Source organism: Poecilia formosa, unplaced genomic scaffold, assembly GCF_000485575.1.
Source record: "Poecilia formosa unplaced genomic scaffold, Poecilia_formosa-5.1.2 Scaffold548, whole genome shotgun sequence".
Classification (NCBI taxonomy): Eukaryota; Metazoa; Chordata; class Actinopteri; order Cyprinodontiformes; family Poeciliidae; genus Poecilia; species Poecilia formosa.
The window spans coordinates 4,072-9,355 of record NW_006800487.1 but is presented as its reverse complement, the minus strand read 5'-3'; positions in this window follow the sequence as shown (position 1 = coordinate 9,355).

Genomic DNA, 5,284 nt, shown 5'->3' with positions numbered 1-5,284 from the left:
ACTGACTGCTGCTGGAGAGGCTGGAAACACTGATCTGATCTCTCCTTCCTTCTTCTCTCTGCAGGTTCTGATCTCAGTAAAGTAGAGAACGGTCTCTGTGTTCTGTTGATCCTCAGAGGTTGAAGCTGCAGCAGTTTGAGTCTAAAGAGGCTCTGACTGGATCCTGATGATGACCTCTGACCTCCAAGATTTTCCTCCTGTTTATTTTCTCATGTCTGTCATTTAATGTCTGATATTGTTTGTCTCTTTGGATCAGGGTTGAAAGTAGTTTTAAATTGTTGGGGGTACTATGATAAAAGTGTATGTATGTGCTGATGAATTTTTTGCGAAGCGATAAAAGCTGGTAGTTCTTGAATTGCTACAAAATAAATCTGTATTTCCTTCAGTCTATTGGCTGCAATGTTGAAACCTTGAGATGCCATGAGACCTAAATTCTGAACATCATGGCATGGAGTGCATCCCAGTTTTCCATGTCTGGCATATAACCATTCATTTTATCTTTTAAACTGGTTCTATTGATCCTGTGTCCAGACAGAGGGATAATCAGTAGCCGAGCATCATGACCTGTTTGTTCTGAAGATCCTGCAGCTTCCACTTCGTCTTCCTAACATGGCTCCTCCTCATCCTGAGTCTCATACTGATAGGAGGAACCACAGAGCTCTGTTAGGTTAAAGCTCATCTTCTGAAGTTGGGATATTTTTCCTCCAACAGGTTCCGGAGGAATCGCCTCAAACCAGATGTTAGACTGGATTTTATTTCACTGTCATTTGTGAATGTTAGCTTTTAATTTTCAACAGTGGAGCTATAAAGGTTGAAAAAGGTTATTATTTTGGAAAAAATCTCATCAACATCAATATTTCCACTAAATAAGAGGCAAAAAAATAGTTTGATAGAGGAAAAGCCTCTCAGACTCTGAGCTCAAAGTGAGATGCCAGAGAGCAATAACTTTTTTTTTTATATTAGACAATTAATTTAATTCTACATAATTATCGCGGTAGAAGCCATTTGTTTGTTAAATAGTTAATGAAACATATTTACCGTGTTTGATGTTTGTTGTAAATGACGTATACTCACAAAGAACGAGGTAATTAGTCCAAGTTTGTCGTTTATTGAATGTTCAGAAATTACAGAGCCTGTAAAGCTCCCCAGCAAAGGTAAAACAACCTGAACAGGTGATCAACACTAAACCACTGGTACTTTTTTTACTCTCAGTCTGTCTCTTTGTCGTTTAAGCACAGCCGTTGCCATGATAACCTCCTGCGCTTCTCAAGCCGAGCAGAGATTAAGTTAAAAACAAAACATTCAGTCTGTTACGATATTAGGTTTTGTGGCTTGATATTTATTTTTGCGATCATTAATAAGCCTCCCTGAACACAGAGGTGGTTGATTAGTCCATTTTAAACTTCTGCTCTGCTCGTTATTTTGGTAATGGAACCGAAACGCACAGAATTGCGCAATACCTTGTTGAAACAATAATCACTGAGATTATTATTTTTGTTGGGTCATTCATTTGAACACTTTTTTTTTTTTTTGTTGTTCTTTAATAAAGTTACGAACGTTTTGATAAGGAGTCAGAGGACGTCCTGGTCTCAGCGTCCTGGCGGCGTTCAGTTTGTCACCTAATGCCGAGATCGACTCAAAACAATCTGAGATCGACATATTGCGCCGCTGCTCTAGCAGCGGCGCAATATGAAATGGGATAAATATGAAATGGGATAAAGCTATTAACTGATTTAGATTTAGATTGTTCTTAAAAAACTAATCAGTCACGGCTGTTCATTGATTTTTTTTTTTTTTTTTTTTTTTTTTTTACAGCTGACAGCCGCTCCCCTCTCTTACAGGTGCTGCATACCCCAGCTCAATCTTTTAGGGGTACGCAGTACCCGACCGTACCCCCATACTTTCACCCCTGCTTTGGATCAATAAAGATCCGATTCAAACTGGGCTCCATTTAGAGGCTTCATGGAGTTTTGATCTGAACTGGATTCAACTGGAAAGTTGATCTTTTTTCTCTCTGATTCATTTTCATCCTGGAACCAGAAATGGTCTGAGATGGAAACATGGGAATCATTTCAGTTCAGCTTTGAATCATGAAGACACTTCAAACCTCTTTTCTCTGCTGCTGCTTCTTCTGCTGACAGGGAAATGTTCCTCAAAGCTCCACAGATAAAAAGATGCTTTACTGGAAACTGCAGAGAAACTTCAGATTCCATCACAGAAACCAGTTTAACCAGTTTAGAACTGGATGTCCCACAGAAACTCTGATCTTAGAGCAGTTTTCAGGAACATCCATCATTTATCTGGAAAATAAAGAAGATTTTATATATTTTCATATTTTTATAGTCATTATAAAATCTTTAAATAATGAAGTTTTGAATCATAGTAATTTATTCTTTAATATTCCTCTGTTTTGGTTTTTACTTTTTTAACTCCATATTCCATGTTTCACTTTGAGTTTTCTAGACAACTTTAGGACTCGATGTGTCACATCAGGCTCTTTACTGTGATTTTATTGATTTATTCAAACCTCAGAGAATCACTGGGATAATGTGCTGATTGGTTCATGATTTTTCCATATTTCTTCTTATGTAATGTGGGTTGTAGTTGCTGGATGTTTAATGACCAATTAAAGTTAAAAAAAAAATCTTTGTGTTTTTTTTCTGTGCAGCTGACTGTAAACACATAGAATAACTGAACCTTCATTTTAATCCTCCATGTCATTTAGCTTTTTTGTTTTTAGTTTTCATGTTTAGTTTCAAAGCTTAAATTAGTAAAAGCAGAAACATCTCAAGTTGATTTCAGCTTTAAGCTACTAATTAAGCCAGCAGTTTATTTTTGTATTTTTCAGATTGCTGAAAATGTAAAAAAAAAAAAAACAGAATAATTTATTCAATCTAAAATCGATTAATTAAATTAACTATTGATTGCTTGATTTGATTCATTGAATAAACTGCTTCAAACTATAACTGCACTATAGTGGTGGGACGTATACTTAAGTACTTAGACTTAAGGTGGCGCCGTAAAATCCAAGCAATAACGTGACTTACGTGTCTGTTGTCACCCATCGCCTCCACCTTTACTCGCACGCGGAGCTCCAGACATGCCAGTGGTTTCCTCTGAGCGGGAGAAGATGTCTGTCTGATCGTCAGTAATATAATAGCGCTTGTTGAGGAAAAATTATTATTTTTAGTGTTTAATACAGTTTAATATTTTTTGAACAAATTTCTTAATTTTGAACAGGCTTCTGTTAGTAATTCAAAACTAAACTATTGCTGGGTAAGTATTGAAATAATGGAAAAGGAAAATAGAGATCTGCAAGAGAACTTCCACTGGTACCACTAGCGGAACAAGTCAGCGTCAGGCCGAGGTGCGGGGGAGGGGTTAGGGTGGGGGTGGTTCCGCGTTTTTCGCTTGATTTTTACCCAGGAATTACTTCGGCAAAACCGTGAGTGAAACGGTCACTGGGACTGACATAGACATTAATACGTAGACCCCTCATGGAGCGGGTAGGCCCATTGCTGCGATACGTAACAGCGTCCGCCATATCGAATGTGAGAAAAGCTTTTGATCGGGTCTCGCACCAGAACCTCCTCCAGGTACTGCAAAAAATGGCTTTTCCTGGGAGGTTCATAGCGTGGGTGGGCCTGCTGTACCGAGACATCTCCAGCAGAATCATGGTTAACGGGTTTCTGACAAAAGCAGTGAAAGTGAACTGCGATGTCCGTCAGGGTTGTCCGTTATCCGCCCTTCTTTACGTGACCTGCGTCGAGCCGCCCGCGCAGATCTTGAGAAGGGACCCACTGATCTCAGGTGTAACCATACCGGGGAGTGGAGGGCAGGTGGCGAAATGTTTTTTATATATGGATGATTTTAACATTTTATGCACAGATCTTTTATCAGTAGACAGAGTTTTCCAACTAACAGACTGGTTCGGTAAAGCGTCAGGCTACAAATTAAACAGAGAAAAAACAAAAGCACAATTTCACGGACCATGGAAAAATAGTGAGAAAATAGGACAGCAGTTTCAGGTAACCCAAGAACAGAAAATATTAGGAGTTAAATTTGATAAAAATGGCAAAGGGAAAACAAACTGGACAGAAATGACACGAAGAGTAAAACAAAGACTAGGTTTTTGGTCTATGAGAAATTTAACAATAGAAGGAAAGATTTTAATAGTCAAAGCAGTGATTTTACCAGTGTTTTTACTAACCAGTTCTGTTTTTATTCCCCCTAGGAGTGTTTTTAGAGCTGCAACGGGACATATTTTATTTCATCTGGGACTCCAAATGGGAAAGATTAAAACGTGAAATTATGAAGAAACCCAAAGAGAAAGGAGGGAAAGGAGTCCCAGACCTGTACCTGTTTTAGGCAGCCATTACACCAGCACTCACTTTAAACAAGCCATGGACATTTTTAACAACCCAAAAACAAATGCAATGAACAGATTCTGGTTTGGGTCATACCTGAGGAAACTGAAAGTTTTAAGAGTGATTTTAGAACCCCAGTGCCTTTTAAACTCCCACCGGCATACATTTTTATACAGAAATTTTTACAGCATTTTAAACTGGAAGGAGAGGAGATCAGGATTTTAACTAACCATCGTTTTATTGTCTCTGTAGTGCAGGACCGGGAACCAGTGACTCCAGTGCGCGGCCTCCGGTTCGGAGATGCCAACACAGTTTGGCGCAACGTGAGCCATCCCGTCCTTCCGAACAGACTCCAGGACCTGTCCTGGATGGTGGCTCATGAGATCCTCCCGGTCAGAGCCGTTATGCACTCCTGCGGCATGTCGGCGACCTCCATCTGCCCCCGACCCGGTTGTGGCGCGCCGGAGTCGGTGAGGCACCTGCTGTGGGAGTGCAGCGCTGCCAGAGACCTGTGGGCAGAGGCCGGCTCCTTGCAATTCCCATACTTGCCAGCAAGGGAGGTCCTAGATGCACAGCTAGTGCTGTACGGGTTGAGCCACCAGAAAATGGAGAAGAAGGACTTCGCAGAGATGTGGCTCACCCTCGCCACCGTCAAAGATGCCATATGGACCTCCAGAAACTTGCTGGTAAGCAGGTGCAGGCAGATGCCCCCTGTGGCTGTGATCCGAATGGCGGCAGCGAGAAGAGGAACCATCAGAGCTGCAGGTGGAGCGCCAAGGACACAGCCACAAAGAAGCGTCGCCTGCGCCTCCATGGATGAAGGAGCCGGCGCTCCACGGACAGAGGTCCCAGCAACGGCGGCCTGGCTCTCCGGGTGAGGCAGGAGGGAAGGAGCAGCAGGGGGGGCGGGGGGGTTC